Source organism: Phasianus colchicus, chromosome 17, assembly GCF_987193195.1.
Source record: "Phasianus colchicus chromosome 17, bPhaCol1.hap1.1, whole genome shotgun sequence".
In the NCBI taxonomy this organism is placed as follows: Eukaryota; Metazoa; Chordata; class Aves; order Galliformes; family Phasianidae; genus Phasianus; species Phasianus colchicus.
This window is the reverse complement of record NC_143452.1, coordinates 2,798,279-2,815,431: the sequence shown is the minus strand read 5'-3', so window position 1 is coordinate 2,815,431 and position 17,153 is coordinate 2,798,279. Positions and strand designations below refer to the sequence as shown.

The following is a 17,153-nucleotide window of genomic DNA, read 5'->3' as shown; positions in this document are numbered from 1 at the left end:
TGATGCTGGGCTCTTTCTGGGGATGCTCTCCCTGCACCATCTCTCTCTCCTTGCCAGCAGTCTTCTTTTTTCCCCAGTTACCTCCTACCTGGACTACATGGCTTTGAGCTCCTCGAGGGATGGAGATGGGGGATCTCCATTGGGGACGGTGAAGTAGGATCTCCCCCAGCTATTCAAGCACTCTGTGCTCTCTGTTATCTTTCAATCTCATGGCAACCACCAGAACTGGTTTCTTCCTATTGACAATTAATTCTGCAGCAACGTCACCTCTGCAAAACGTTTTCAAGCATAAAGGCTTTCCCTGCAGAACCAACTCTTCTCCATTCGCTTTTATGCCAAAAGCACCAGCATAACAAAACAGCATTTCCACGGCAGTTGTAATTTTTAGATAGAGAAACCATAATTACCTGGAGGAGTCTGACAGGGCCGCTAATTCCCCTTTTCTCTTCCCTCTGGTGCCCTATTAGCTTTTGTTTAGCATAATTGAGTTCTCACAGCTGGCGTGCCCCAGCCAGCAGCGTGCCTTGGATCTCCCTGGGCACCTGATGAGCTCTGCGGGTATCCGAGCCCTTGTGCACAGAGAGGAGCACTGCATGCTTTCTGCTGGTGAAAGAGCTGGGTGCTGTGCTTGCAAACAAAATGGCCATTCACAACGGCGTGCTCCGTTATGGTGTAAAGTGCACTAGAAAACGATTGTGAAAATAATATCTGCTTCATAATAAGAGAGCCAAGAGCAGCAAGAAGGGCTGGAGTGCTGCGTGCAGGGAGCTGGAATGGAAAAGACACTTGACATCTCTCTTGGGTTCACCTTGCACAAGCAATTAAGCATTTTAAGAAATGTAACTCTTATTCCCTTTGGTGAGCTCTTCTCTCTTCTTTCTATCTGGCTCTTCCTCAAACGGCTGCTCTTTATTTTTGGAATGCTTTTCCCTCCTACTTTGGTCAGGACTTGTCATTTGTGGTGTGGGAGCACCCAGAAGCCAGGCGTGAGGTCACTCACATAAACCCTGCTCTGCCTGGAGCATCTCCCAAGAGGGATTCAATGGACTCAACAGCCCCTGCTTCCATCAGCCTCATGGCTTAGGTGACCAGAAGAAAGGAAAGGGTTAAAACCAGAGTAATTAATATAAAAAGACTGTTCATTATTATAAGACGTCTGTGTATCATTAAATTTTATTTGAGCTTTAATTAGACTCTTTTTTTTTTTTTTCATATAAAAGTCTTTTTTGTGTCAATTAGTTGATTGACTATCATCTGGTTTCTGGGTTAGTGAAACCTGATCCGTTGTGAATGAATTTGTTTATCAGGGAAAAGGGACCAGGGGATGGAAAAAAAATTCAATTAAATGTCAATGTGTGGAGTGACAAGCAGCATTCGATAGGGCTTTTAGTTTAATTGCTTGTATTTCATTAAGAGATTTATTTATCAAGAGAATTCTTCAATTTCAAAAGATCCTGGACAATTTCTTGCTTGCCTCTGGCTTTTCAGGTGCTCCTGTGTTGTTCACAATATATAGGGAACGCTTTTTAATTAGAAAAAGTACTTGTTGAGAAGTCCTAACACTGTCACATCACTGACATGCAGTGAGAGCCTCTTGATGACCAAATTGCTGGGGGCAGGGTGCTGACCCCTGCGTGGTGTGAAAGGCTGTCCTTGAGGCTGCCCTCCCTCGGTTGTTTCCCATGATCATGGTGTTAATCCTGAAAGTTTGGCGTGAGGAGAACCTCATCCATCTCCCAGCCCTGGGAATGTCTTAGAAGATCTGTTTTAAATCTTCTAAATGCTGTACATCCCTTTGGAAAGGATGGTTTCTATTTGCGTTTTATTTGGATTCCAGCTCATCTCTCGCGGTTGACAAATAAAAATGGAACAGCTTTGGGAGGGGACTGGCAGGCAGGCGCCCTGGCAGTGCAGTGTGCTGGTATTGCCTGCAGCATGACACCCTCACACCACAATGAAGTGCTGGGAGCACCGAAGTTTATTTGATAACTGTTTATTTCTAATCCAGCCTGAAAACCGTGAGGACAAAAGCATGCAGTGAAGTCCTCCAGCTACTGCAACTCTTCTTCTTGCGTGGACTTTGTGTTGTGGCCATCAGGGGTCTTTATCCGTGCATCTGTCACTGCACTGAGGACACGGATTCACTGCTGTAGATTGCTGGGAATGGATCCCAGACTGGATGCTCTACTGGATGTAAAGCAGTGGCACCATCAGCTTTTGTGAGAAAGGATATCTTTGTGTGGTATGTAGGTAGTTACCAAACCAAACGATAGCTATAGTGCGTATGGAGGAGAACTGCAGAAAAAGCCTCATGAAGCCAGGTCCTGTGTTCTTCTCGTGCAGAAAATGCTGTGTCACATCGGTAAGCTCACCAAGATCCATTTTAGAGCTGTTTAACTCCATACCCCATGGGAGATTTCCCTTCGAGATGGCTTGGGAGCAAGGAAGCTCTCTCCACGGATTTGCTCAACGCCCAGCAGAAATCCTGGCAGGGCCTCTGGGAGTGTCTGTATAATAAGTAGCTCTAATGAGTACTAATTACACCCAGCACAAGTGGTGCAGTTCTTTTCTGAAGTACATCAGTACAGTTCAGCATTTTCTGCAGTGTCTCTGTTTCGTGCCCCCATTTGTTTGTCAAGTACAGCCAGGACTGGTCTGTTCCCAGAAACTCATTCTTTCTTTTACTCTGCAATGAGAGCTTACTTTCAGATAAGAAGATGGGAGGCAACACATGAAGCAGCTGGCAATTACATCCTCCCCAAACATTTTGTCTGCAACTCTACAACAGCTTCACAACAGCGCATGGGAAGCCTGGGCTGCTGCATGAAGGGCAGGATGTGAGAAATGCTCCAAGCTGTCCTCTGTGGGGAAGCTATCAATTTACAAGTGTGCTGGGAGAGATCCCAGGTTTGGGCAGAGCAGAGGTGACATGGGTAAAGAGTCTGTATTTCACCTGAACCTACTGAAGATGGAAAAGTAAAAACAGACTGGCCTTTCCAGGGAGCCATTGTAGCAGAGGAAGAGGAAAGTCTGGGGTTTTTGGGAATGGTTATGAAGTGTGCTGCTCTTCCCAGCTCTGGGCAAGTGCTCCAGATCATAGAATCATAGAATCATAAAACCATAGAATGACCTGGGTTGAAAAGGACCACAATGCCCATCAGTTCCAACCCCCTGCTATGTGCAGGTCACCAACCAGCAGCCCAGCCTGCCCAGAGCCACATCCAGCCTGGCCTTGAATGCCTGCAGGGATGGGGCATCCACAGCCTCCTTGGGCAACCTGTTCCACTGCCTCACCACTCTCTGTGTGATGAGCCAAGGGAGCATGCTGTGAACATCACACACATCTCATGCTCCTTCACATCTTCAGCTAGGATGGGCGAGGTGAAATTGGCTCCTTTCTGGAGGCTGATGGAAGTAGCTTGCAGTCCTTTGGCCTGGCCCTGCTTGGCATCTCATCCCCTGTGGGCTGTACAACAATGGACCAAGGCAACCACCTCCTGCACCCACCTCAAGGAGTTTCCCCAGTGGCTGTTGGGAGCACATGGACCTGCAAGGTGCTTCTCTGTGCCCATCAGGAGATAGATGTACACAGCCAGGGAGCACGGGTTTTGAGCTAGGCTGGGCAAATCTTGGACCTTGTGGGCACTTGTGTCTTTGTGAATGTATGGACACACTCCATGCAATATTGGCCAGGGGAAGCAGGGGGACTTGTCATTTGTTAACTGAAGTAAAATGAGTTTTATAAAAAAGAAAAAATGGGGAAAACATCCTAACCACATAACAAAAGTGCTCCTCCTCACTTCCCCTGAAGCAGTACTCACTGGGACATGCCCATACCCTGGTGCTGGGAGAGGTCCCTAACCTGGATGCTGTCAGCCACAGGTACCCCTTTGCCTCTTTGGCAGCATTAGTCAAGCTCTTGGGGTTAATATCTAGGGTTTAGCTATTGCTTTTTGATGAAAAATGAAAACATTCAGTTGAGAGAATAAAGGTTCTCCAGTCGTGCCTCCTCGGTGTCCCCAGAGATGTGTGCAGGGTGTTGGTGTTGCTCCATCATCAGCCTGGGCAGTGCTTGCACCCAGCCTGGATCCTGGGACAAATCAAAGGTGAGCAAAGGGAGATATCAGATCTGCCACACACTGTCAGTTTTTGGAGTCTCCCTGGGTGGGGGGAGGAGGGACCATACCCCACACATCCCCTACTGTGTGTCCTCAGCCCATCCTTTGCTCCACAGAAGTCCCTGTGCTGCAGAGTCCATTGGCTTGGCTCCTGCAAGCCTGCAAGCCTGTGGTGGAGACAAGCAATGGAACGTTCTTCTCAACAGGAAGCTATGCAGTGTGCACAGCAGCTCCAGCCCCTCCATAGGCATTTTGTTTTCATCTCTAAGCAGCTGAAGTGTGCGTGCCTATCAGTAAATCTCCATCATCCCAATTGCAGTGTGTTTCCTCAGATAAAGGTGCTGTGTGATGGCAATTATGTTTTCATTTGTTGTGGGAAAACTTAATGCGCAGAGTGGCAGAAATGTTATTCATCCTCTGTTAATTATGAGCTACTTACCGTAGGAAATCATGCAAAAACAACAACAAAAAAAGTGTAATCAAATAAAATAAAGGGGAAGCGTGCCTTCACGCTGGGTGGAATTAGCTCCTGCCACCAATTAACACTGATTTAATGGTGTTAATGACCTCGTGTGCGACCCTGCCTTCAATTGGACAGCAGCGCTGCAGGTGGGCATCTGCCTAATGCAGCCAGCCCTGGGACAGGACTTGCACCAGCTCTGCATGTCCCTGCTGCAAACTGTGCATCTCGGAAACGGAGATACAGGAGGGTCCCAGCATTTTGTTGCGCTTTTGCCCTCCAAGCTGTGTGACGCACCAGGGAAGGAAAAGGAGGGATTGGCTCTGGGGTCTCCGCGGGGTTCAGCAGGGTCAGGTGTGACTGTGGGCTCAGAGCCAGGCAGGGGGGCCACCCAGATGTGCTCCCACATGGTCTAGCGGTTAGGATTTCTGGTTTTCACCCAGGCAGCCCGGGTTCGACTCCCGGTGTGGGAAATTATTTAGCGTGTCGTGTTTTGGGGCTCCATTGGGTGAAATAACATCAAGCTGGACAGGAGTTGGTTGCACAAGGACATGTTTCAATTAGCTGCCACAGATAATTTTTTCTCGCAATCCAGGTGCAACACTGGAAATAGAGCTCAGAGAAAATGTGGGGATGTCCGTTCCTGGAGATGTTTAAAACTAAACCAACAAGGCAGTGAGAAACCTGCTCTAGATAGACTTGTTTGGTGCAGAATGTTGGACTGCACACATGTAGAACACACTGCTGAATCTGATAATTCAAAGATTTCCTTATTTCACAGCTTCATGAGCCATCCAGCATCCATTTCCTTACCACCAGGGCTCCCAGCCCTCTCGCTAATTTGTCCAAGCACTGTGAGATTTCTGAACAGGAAACAGACAAGGTATGAACACATATAAACACACATGCTATAAACACATGACTGATGTTCATGACTCTGCACACAAGACATGTTAAAAGTCACCCCAAAAGGGAACAGATTAGGTTGGGATGGAAGGGAAAGTCCTGGAGGGTGCAAACGAGGGGTGGGAAGAGAGATTGAGGAGACAAGAGGAACAGAGAAGCTGTGCTGCTCCTTCCCCACCAAGACAAGCATCCTTCTTGCTAAGCACTGCCCCTCCACTGCTTGGTGAAAAACACCCAGCAGAGCATTTACTTTGCTAGCACAGCTATCAAACACCAGCACGGTCGCAGTACAGCACTGATCAATGGCAACACCAAATCCATTCCATTGGTGGCTTCCATCATTTATTTGTCACTGCTTGTGAACATGTCCCAGTGAAAGTCCTTGGATGGACTGGGGCAGGCAAATGCCAAAAATAGGAACGCCGCAACAACCGGGCAGCAAACCTCCACCTGTCTGTGCTCTTGTGATGGCATCGCGGAGTCACACTCAGCCCATGACCTCACAATGGCCGGGTGCCTATAAATACCCAGCGGGCCCAGCCCGCATTGAGTCTTGCTGGCGACTCTCGAGGTGTGCGCGTCTTCCTGTGGGAGCACGAGACACTGAGACCTTGCCAGTGCGTGAGACAGCAGTCTTGCGAGTTTATATTGTGAGTGGAGGCGCGGAGACTGCCGACTGCTCTGCAAGAGGCAGCCTCCAGCAAATCCATCCTTGGGGCTCCCACTCCATCCTTGGAGCCCCACAGCGCCAGGGCAGCCGCAGCCATGAGCCGGGAGGCGGCTCCCAACCGGAGGCGCAAGGCGTGGGTCTGGCCGGTGGAGGCCCGCGAGGAGCGGTGCCCCATCTGCCTGGACCACATCGTGGACACCATCCGCGCCCTGCCCTGCAGGCACATCTTCTGCAGGGAGTGCATCCAGCAGTGGGCCGCCAACAGCGCCCACTGCCCCCTGTGCCGCCAGAGAATCTTAAGCAAACAGTGCCTGGACTGGCGCCCCTCGGGTCGCCCCCCGACCCGCCGGCACCCGGGAAGGCTGCAGCGCACCAGGGAGCGGCAGGAGACAAGATCGGCCCACCGCTCCCGCAGCGTCCCAGCACGGCGCAGCCGCTCCAGGTCCCCCCGCCCGCTGGTGCGCAGCTCCTCCTGGCACGGGGAGCCCAACCAGCGCAGCCGCTTCGAGGAGCCACCGCGGGAGGACGAGGACCGCGAATGGCTCAGGCGGGCGGCGCGGGAGCGGCAGATGGGCGCCGGAGAGCACGCGCGGCACCCCGACTTGTGAGCGGGCGGCCCGACCTCAGCCGGGAACGGCACGGGGACGGAAAGAGCGGGCGGGGAGAGGCTGAGGCACCGCACGGCTCTTCCGCCTCAGCTCCGGCCGACCGTCGCTTCCCCGCGCTGCCGGAGAAGACCACCGGCAGCTCGAGCTCATCCTTCCGTCCCCCGCTCATCAGCCTCGGTCAGCCCACGGTGCCCGGCTTTGGGCCGCCGCTACCACCGAGCCGGGCACTGCACAGAGCCCAGCAAACAGCGCCGAGTGCCGGAAGAACACAACACCTCCGCTACGACGACAGCTGGGATGGCCCTCCTGCCACAGAGAGGGCGCGGGGGGAGCTGGGCACTGACAATAAACATCCACACACCCTGAAATGAGCAGTTGTTGCGTCTCTTTCTTTCTGGAAGCTAAACTGTAAGCCTGGAATCCCAGTGCAAAACAGGGACGGGGAACGAGGAAGAGGTCGGCTGGTGAAACTGTTGAATTCCAGAATTCTTTTTCAATAATCGGTGGGTAACAGCTCTTACCCTTGTCAGACCAGTGGACACTGGGCAATAGAGGAGCTTGGATGACTACAGACAAGGACGTGGATGAGATCTGTGGGAAGTATGGGAGGGGACATGGGAGCAAGGATGACTCAGGGTTGCCAAGTCATGGGATGTTCCTAGGGTACGGAAAAGTGCTATGAGCAGTAGTCACAAAATGGGGCCTGGGGTTGGGCTTCTGCCCTTCCACAGAGAATTATTTCACAAAGTGAAATGTGGCAGGCGTTAGCATGGTTTAATTTCCCATGGGACATCTTTTTGCTGGTTCCTCACCCTGGCTGAGCTGCCCAAGCTCTCCTCACCTCACTGATGACCCCGGGGATGGCTCCATCTCTGTGTTGGATTACACTGGAGATTGGTGAGCCAAAATTGGCCCTCAAAAGGGGTGGGAATTACAGAAAACATTTACTTGAGGGGACAAGGGACAGACTGTCAAGGAGGCAATGCTGCGGCACTGCTTCAATGATGGAGCTGCTGGTTTGGGGCTGTGCCCCTGCAGCTAGCACAGCAGTTACAGAGGCCTGGGAAATACTCATGTATGGGGATAGATTTGTCCTGCTGGTATGAAAAGAATGAGCCAACAAGGGTGCAATCTGTACAACTGCTCAGCAACTGATGGGGGCTGTCAGCAATGCATTTTCTGAGCGCTGTAAGCTTAATAGCCTGACAAAATGTAGCAAGAACTTTAATTCCCAAAGCAAGACTTCTTTTCCCAAAAAGTAATAAATAACAACTGCAACATATTTAAAGGAAATTTTACCATAGATCCGTGCCACATTGAATGAGAAACTGAGTCTGAGTTCATGCCAGGAAGTATGGGAGAGATGGGATGCTGCTTACATTTTGCAGCCCTGTAGGTACCTGTGAGCATGAAGGGAGATATCCACCCAACAACCCTGGGGTGTGACAAGACCTGGACTTCTCAGAGTTCACCAGCACCACCGAGCAACTTTCCCTTTGTAACAGAAGTATTTCAAGCTGAGCACCTCAGACCATAGCAGATGACTAAGCAGACCTAAAACTCCACGAGCGTGCTCAAGCCTTGAAATGGACACAAGCTGCAAATCATTCTAATCAAGTTACTCAATAATGATTGGATCCTTGATTACTTGGATCTTTCCAGGAACGGCCAGGAACAAGAAAAGAATTGAGATTCATCATCTCAGCCCTCAGCTGTGAATTTTCTGCTCAGCTCTGCTGCTGATACTGTGAGCAGATGCTTCCTTACTCCGCAGAAACGCAGTGTGTGAAACAGTATTTTAACAGCTTTATCTGATATTTTATATCTCACTGTCAAACATAGCAGTGATTCCACTTCTATTTGGGTAAGTAATCTGAAAAGAAGGCAGCAATAATCTCTCAGGAGAGCCAGGCACGGGACTAATTACTCCAGCTAGAGATTTGTAAAGACACATTTTCAGTGCTGGGATTTTATCATTCCACAGGGTAATTAAAAGACAGCTCTGTCAAAGGAAGTTTTGCATTCTTAAATATTCTTTTTCCTCTATGAAGAATAACCCTTTCCAAGCTCAGCAATGGGATGGCTTTATCCATCAGCAATGAAGCACAGTGCATCCTGCCGACCAACTCCATGCCATGCTCTGCTGTGTGCAGTGGCTGGCAGAGCAGTGGTGGCTTCAGTCACCTCCCAGTGACAGATGTTGGGAAGGAGGGGTGCATCTATAATCTGTATGTGCTTCTCTAACTCATACATGCTCCTATAATCCATATATGCTTCTATAATCTATTTATGCCAGGAAGGTTTAGTTTGAATGTTAGGAAGAAGTTAGCCATTGGAACAGGCTGCCCAGGGTCGTGGTGGTGTCCCCATCCCTGGAGGTATTTAGGAGAGATGTGGCTGTGGCACTGAGGGACATGGTTTAGAGATGGGACATGGTAGGTGTCATGGATGGATGGACAAGGTGATAGTGAAGGTTTTCTCTAACCTTGAGTATTCCATGATTCTGCACATGGTTGTGGATTTGCTTCTCTGAAGCCAACATCCAGGAGGAAATTGCCTGGTCACTTTGCTTGTGGATGCTGATCTGATTGTAAAGTGCTATTACTTGGGATCTTCAAAAAATGGCAAGAGGCAGAATTTCTGCTTGAAGTTTGTTTCTTCAGTGAAGCATCTGCTGAAACCAGGCCAGGAAAACCTGACTGTTGTGGCTTGTGGCTCAGCCACATTTTGAGCTGAGGTTCTCAGCCTGGGATGAGAAAGAGCATCCCTGGCTGCTGCAGGAGATTAGGGCTTGATGTGGGCTGTTGGGCTCCTGTCGATGTGATGCTCTTGGAGTCCTTTGGATGGGTAAGAGCTGGGGTGTGGGGGTGAGCAGGGTGGGCTGCTTACATCCCCCCTAGGTTAATGCAGCACTGAGCTGTCTGCTGAGCACAGGTGGGGGTTTTCCAGGAGACATCACTGAGTAATTTATTCTTTTGGATTACCTTGAAAATCCAAGTGTGGGTGGTGGCCCTGGGTCTCCACAGCCCCCATGATGTGCTTGTGCACAGTGTGATGGCAGTATGGGATGCTCCATGCAGATGAAGGCAGGAGGGAAGTACCTGCACCTCATCTCATTCCCAGCTCATCGTTCCCATCTCCTTTAGTGCCTTTTGATGGACAGGGCGGTGAGCCTGATGTGACACGTGGAACAGGAAAGAAAGAGTATAAAAAGCAGTGGTCTGGCAGAATTAGCATCTCCCTGCAGCCTTTTCCTTGGCATCCTTTGCTTTCTGTCTTTATCTGGGTGTTGCTTAATTGCCTAATCGTTCCATTTATCTGTTTATTTCTAACTTGCCATGAGCATGGAGAGATGTAAATATAGCACGAGGGGATGACTTAAGAAAAGATCCTCTTTGGAGAGATGCATTTCTCCTGTTGCAGCTCCCAAGGTTGGTGCTGATACTGCTACCTCATCCATTCTGATGAGGCTGCCGTGCAAACAGCACTGAGTTACTGCAGTTATTTCCTAATCAGCATTTAGAGACTTTCTCCCCTTTCTAAGAAGACAATTCCTCATCCCCCTCTTTATCTGCTAGAGAGTGCTCTGATCAATGGGAACTTCAGGTGAGGAATGGCCTAATTAAGGAAAATTAGCATCCTATCATATAATACCAGCATCTAATCCTATATTCAGCCTGCTTAAACTATACTCCCCACACATGCCTTGCTGTAAGTCTCTCATGCTATGCCAGCTCCACTCTGTTTTTATCTATACGGAGTTGAGCTCGTACCTGTGACAGGTGCAGAGCGTGTTAAATCTTTTGATCATCACACACACCACTCATCCTCACGTCCTTTAATCTGAGCAAAGAAAATCCTATGCGCTAGCTGTAGGCTTCTTCCAGCTCCCCGAGTTTAAACAGGAGGCCTCGCAGCTCCAGATCAATGGACCTAAATTGTTTGTCTTTAACTTAGGTGGGTTTAAAGGAAAGCTGCTCAGCCCAGCTGTCTGGAGTCCATGGGATGGGAAGGGCTGCTTGCTGTCGGTGAGGGATTGGAGTTATCTGCCTTTGAAACTCAGTTTGGTTTTTACAGCAGGTGAGTAATTAAAGGGGAGGGAAAAATAATCACAGCCCATCACTCGCTGCAGCACTTCCCACATTGTTTCGTTGGCTCTGAATGATGGAATTCTTTATCAGCTCTGAAGGATTTCTCCCATTTGCAAATGAAGCTGGGAATCCTTTTCCCCTCTGGGAACGATTCCCAAATAGTGGGTGAGGAACAGGGGATGCTTGAGGGCTGCTGCTGTGTCTCAGGGGTGTTGTGAGCCATCAGCCCTGCCTGGCACCCAGCCCATTCTGCTTTGCCCTCCAATGCTTTCCAACAGCCCACAGCCCGCAGGCACCACAGTATTGCCAGCAGGACCTGAAAGGATCCCAGAAGGGAGGTGCCATCAGGTAGCACCACATAGTCCTGTGCAGGCACACACCATCTAGAGTGTGGTGTGCCTGCAGAAGTTCCCAGGTCCCCCCCTGGGCAGCTGGAATAGGGGCCCGCTACTTCATCTTATCATTAAGTGAGAAGTTAATTTCAAACAGAAATACACTTCTGGGAGTGGAAAGAAAAAACGCTCACTGTGAGACCGCAAATTCCTCTTCTAGGAGAAATAGGTGCTGTTCCCTTTAATGTTGCCATCAAGGAAAAGAAAAAAAAAAGAAAAAATCCTTCCATGCTATGCAAAATATTACAGAAACCTTTTTTCCATTACAGTGGTCACAGGCCATTTTGCTCTTCACTGGTGACAGGGGACCATTAGAACACAGTCCCTGATGCCTGCATATCATAATGAAAATCATATTTCTTCCTGAACTGGTACATCAATTGTCTTTTTAGTAACCTGGGAAGTGCAGCTGTATGCAAACCAGGGAACGGTCCTTCACTCCTAATCTGCTCTCCTGCAAGATAACTGATAACTTCTTAATGTAACTTTCCAGTCTGGTAAATAAGAAGTAGCTACAACATGATCCTGTGGTTTAAATAGAATCGTCTTCCAGAGCCTGAGGAGCTCCTGGGCAGGAAAAAGGATTTTGATAAAATCAGAGCATCCCTTTCCATCTCTCTTTCTTTTCTTGGCATCCGCCTGCGGGTCTGCCAGCAAAGCTTCTACCATGCCTGCCATCCCCTGCAGCAGGAGAGCACCTGCTGGGCTGGGGGGGCTCTGTTCCAGCAGCCAAATGCATCAATGCCAGGGGAATGTCCAGGGGAACTTTTCCTTCTGTCCCTTTTGCAGGCACCGGCATTGGGGAGGATGGGACAGCAGAGCCGCTCCTGCCTCCTCTCTCCCTTTCCCCCTTCTTACTCACATGTGCAGGGAACCTCGAGGAACAACTAATCCAATCTGCTGCTGCCCGGGATGATAATGAAAGCACTATTTATTTAGCATTGTCTGCACTGCATCCACAGCGACACGGGGCTGAGTAATAGAGGGTCTGGGAGCAAAGTGAGCAAAGCTGAGTGCCACCAGCACAGGAGCCGGCCCTGCTCCAGAAATATATGTGATTTCTGTTTCTGGTTTAATTAGAATTTATTTTAAGCGGGGTTTGCATCAACTAAATGAAACAACTGGCATTGATGAACTGCTGCCAGGCAGGCTCGAGTGGGTTTTAATCTCCAACCGGTGCGAGGGGAGCCTGAGGAAAGTCTATTAGAGGCAGACATCAATTTGAAATCACTCATCTCATGGTGGTATCGATGCTGAGGGGAGAGCATTGCAGGGAACTGTGCTGTTAGATGACAGATCCAAACTCAGGGCTTTGTAGCCAACTTGTTGCAGCAGGTGGGATGGGATGCTCCTCGCTGGGTCGTTGTGCCTGCAGAGCTCATGCTGGGTGTGGGGAGGAGCTCTGGAGGTCGGTGGCAAATGGGCATCCAGACAAAGCCCAGGGCTGTGAGGAGGACTGATCCTTCATCCTTCAAGAGCTTCAGGTCCTCTTGTGCTGTAACAGCTGGGCCTGCATTGGGCAGGAGAGCTGTGGGGCAGGCAGGGGCACAGCAGCTTTGCAGGCAGACCCAGGCAGCAGCAGGGCAGGAAGGCAGATCACCCAAAGGATGTTGGACACAGTAGAATCTGTTCTCACCTTTTCCCTTTGAAAAGCAAAGCAAGATAGGAAATTAAAGGCACGCTTTTGGAATGAGACAGCAGCTCAGGGTCATCTGTGTTTATTTCCAACACTGTATCTTATTTCCTTTTCTCAAGGCAAGCCTTTTTGGGTGTTTAGGCTTTTTTTTTTTTTTTTTTTTTTTTTTTTTTTTCCTTCTATTTAGCCTGCATGCCCAGCATCCTCAGCTTGCAAAGGTAAGCTTCTCCCAAGCTGCCATAAACAACCCGAAAGCAGACACACGCCTCTCCCCCACAACGTGCTTCTCCTCTCCTCCCCACTTGCACAGCTGCTTTTCCTTTTATCATTTATGTGCAGGGAGAAGGGCAAGAATGCAAACACCTCTCACATTATTTGGGAGCATCCCATCCATCCCACAGCCCCCACTGTCCTGTTTCCCTTCCCAGGAAGGAGGAGAAAAGCATTTGGGCATGATTTTTTTTTCAGCAGACAATAACACATATATATGTTTCCTTTATTATTTTTTTGAAGAACAAAATGGATTTTTTTAATATATTGAATATATTTAATATTCAAATGTTGCGAATTTGCAGGACAGAGAAGACAGAGACTGCCTCTTACGATAAGAGACATTATTACTGTTGTGAAGAATTCCTTTTAGATTCCATCTTAATCGTTCCGCTATTGAAATGGAAGAATAAAGTAATAAAATTAGATGTTTTGAAAAGACTTGATTAAAAAAGTAATTATCCCGCTGGGTTGCGGGCTCCCTCTTCCTGCCAGATTCCTGCTGGTGGTTGGGCATCTCCAGTGCACATCACTCCTTCCCTTTGGCCTCACACCAGGGCTGCTTTGGGCTGTGACTTGTCTTGCTCCCCCTGCCCCAACTCCCAGGTCTGAGCTGAGCACCTAATTCTCCTCATGGAAAACTGGATGGAAATCTGGAAATCATCAGTGCCCTTCCATTACCCACAGGTACCATGGGACCCAAGGGGGATCAGATGGGGAGAAAATCTGATGCTGGCTTCACTTATGGGCAGAGCAAAGAATGTGCTGGCATCTGTGTGACCAGAACAAACTCCTGCCCTGCACACTGCTGGCCCCATCCTGGGCTCTGCTCGCAGCCCTGCACACTCTGCTTGCTGCTCTCCAGCCATGAAAGCGTGGCATTGCAGGAGGAAATTTGGAGCTGGCAAGGTTCCTCCCAAGTGGAGTCTCAGCACAGCTCCCACCGCTCCGGCAGTGACCCTGTAATTAAGTGGTGCAGAGGGCACCACTCCGGGCTGCCTCCCTGAGTGCTTCTATTTCAGTTTGGGCTACATCCAGCTCTAGTAAATCCATTAATTACACTTCATACAGTGGCATTTACCAACAAATGAAAGATTTCATTAAGTCTGCCCGCTTTCTAAAGAGCAGCACGACCTCAGAGGGGCTCCACTGGGCCCTGGCCCCACTACTGAAGCAGCAGAGCTGTGCCTCCCAGTGACATCCCTGCTCACCTGTGGCCAGGGGCTAACCACCCCTCCTGCCCCATGGCTGTGCTGTTCAGTCCCAGGGCTGGCTTTGGCTATGCAGCCTTGCTTGCATTCTGTGCAGAACAGCAGGAGCCAGCTCACTTCCAGCCAGAGAGAAGGGATGCATTAAACTTTCATGAGGACAAGGCAGCGACAAAGGCAGAACATGAGCTCTTCCCATGCAACGGCTCAGGAGGGCTCCAGGCAGCAGCAGCAGCATGGATTTGAGGTAGGGGAGCTCCTAACAGGGCTTGACCCACACCCCAGGGGATGTCCAGGTCCCCGTGGCATTTCCACATTTACTTGCTGACATCTTTCCTCGTCCCATCAGCATGTGATTTTGACCCCCAGAGTACCTCCCTCCCTGTCCCGTGCTCTAGGTATATTTTCCTGCAAATATTTTCAGCAGGTATATGGCAGCTGCTCACAGGGAGAATCACCAAAGTGAGACATTCTGTGATTTCTACATCAGTGCTTGGCTTGAGGAACAAGTGCTGCATGTTTCCCCTGCCCCTCCTGTGACACAGGACCCAGATCCAAGTGGTTAGTAGCTTCCCACTGCATTTCCCTGACACTGGAGCAGCTGGAAGTGAGATCTTGGAGCAGGGGAGGTGTGGTCTGCTCTTTACTGAGATGCCCTGGGCTCAGCAGCATCCTGCAACCCTGGGATGTCCCTACAGAGGCTCCTTGGGACAACCCAGGGCTGCTCAGTGCAACCAGAAGGTGCTGAGCCCTGACCTCGATAGCTGCTGTACGCAGTAATATTCCTGGCAGATCACTCGTGCTTAAGTGACAGATACATTAGCTGAGTCAATGCTGGGATGTAAATGTGCAGCTGGCAGAGCAGGTATCTAAGCAATAAGACATGACAGCAGTTGGATTCCAAAGTGATTAGAGGGAGGCAGGAGGTGAGAGGTCAGCGGCTGGCAGAACTCGAGGCCATGGTCTGGTGCTGGCAGACCTGGGGATGTTGAGGTGCCATTATCAGAGCTGACCTGTGGGATTAGATGGGACCACCAACCCTTCTTCAGCGGGCATCAAGGAGCCCTGGCTGAGGGGGGTATTTGTGAAACGTGGTGATGCTGCATTACCAGCACCATGGGAAGGGCAGAGCACGGTGGTGGGGGCCAGGGTGGGTGGAAGAGTGGCATGGCATGCATGATGATAGCACCTGTGCTTTGCTGTCCCCGTGGGATGGTCACCCGTGAGGCATGGCCACCCACTGACCCCAGCTGCTGTGGGTCATAGAGTCACAGAATCAAAGAATCATGGATTGGCTTGGGTTGGAAGGGACCTCAGATATTATAGAACCACAGAATGACAGAATGAATGGGTTGGAAGGACCTTAAAGCCCACCCAGTCCTAACCTCTGTTGTATCTTCCAGCGCCATGAGGATGCTCAGGACCTAACCAGGCATGGTGTACATGGTGAGACAGAATGGCATTAAAACACTGTGTGGAAGGATGAGCCCTAGGGAACCCCTGTGAGTTGAAAACCAGAGCCCTAGTAATCAAACATGCTGTAAGGCTGTACCATCCTAACAAGAGTGGTGAGGAGCATTAAGTGGGCTGAGCCAAGCTGCAGAGTTATGGCAGGCAGTGATGGTGTGAAATATCAGCTGTGTATGCACCAGCCAGCTCAGCTGCTCATTGGGTCCAGACAAAGAGATTGCACATGGGATGTGATAGAGGTGTCCTACATAAAGCAGCCCTACAGCCCACCAGGAGTGCTGCTGGGATGCTTCTGGGCTTAACTCACCAGGTGCCAGCAGGACATCCTATCTGCAGGAGGGATGGCAGCTTGTTCAGGTGTGACGTGGTGAAAATCCCTATGCTGTGTGGACTCTCCGATAGGAGAACCACGTGAAAGTCAGGCAAATTGGCTAAAGGACAACGGAGCAATGCAGAGGGCAAGAAGGAGCAGAGTGGTGCGAGGGGTTATTTAATAAAGCTGCTGGGAGCCTGGTGTACAAACAAGGCAGACTGAGGTTCTGAAGCTGCCTGCCCTGAGGAGGTAGGTGGTTGTCAGCAGGGTCAAAAGGGGCTGACACAAATTAAGGGGCAAGGAGACACATGGGAGGAATAACAGTTACCTGCCAGGCTTAAAGAGCCAAATAATGGGCAGGTGCTCTCCTGGCGAGAGCTCCGTAAAGCTGGAGATGCACGAAATGCCCCGAGCGTAGAATTTGCAACCTGATCTCCGGTGTTAAATAAAACACAACAAAACAGAAAGGGAGAAGGCAATCCTCTCCCTCCCTCCCCTCTCACAGTCATCATCAGAAGCCTCGTTAAGGCTGCCACGGAGCTCCTTACAATCCCTCAGGGTCCTGCAGCGTGGATGGCCGTGGGCATCCTTTGCCAACAGGAAAGGTCTCCCACAGCCCTGCCCTTCCCTCACACCGATGTAAAACGGCATCCCGCATCTTGGCGGATTCATCCTGATGCTTCATCCCCCCTCAGCGCCTCCTCTTCCTCCCCACACAGGCTGAGTGGTGACGCAGCCCACCCTGCAGCCCCAGCCCCTCCGTGCAGCTTGCAGGGCTCTGACAGTAAAAAATGATGCTCAGCGCGCTGCAGAAGTTCATAACGTTCCGGCGTTGATAGGAATTGAGAGCAAAAGAAATAAAATCAATAAAATATTCAAAGCTTTCACATTATAAGCTCGAGTAAAACTTTTTACCAAATGTTTACTGTATAATAAATTCTATTAAAAAGCCCGAGCTTGCATGGGGAAGAGGGGTGGAACGTTGTCACTTTAATTGCAATGGCATAAATA

The 17,153-nt window shown here is 50.0% G+C and overlaps 1 non-coding gene and 1 pseudogene across 1 annotated transcript; one reads left to right on the top strand and one right to left on the bottom strand.

The window, feature by feature from the left end:
* Positions 1-4,979: 4,979 nt before the first annotated feature.
* On the top strand, positions 4,980-5,051 carry TRNAE-UUC (transfer RNA glutamic acid (anticodon UUC)). Its single transcript has one exon. It is a non-coding gene; the product is annotated as a tRNA-Glu (tRNA).
* Positions 5,052-5,833: 782 nt separating this feature from the next.
* On the bottom strand, positions 5,834-7,632 carry LOC149915585 (uncharacterized; annotated as a pseudogene).
* Between the last annotated feature and the right edge of the window lie 9,521 nt (positions 7,633-17,153).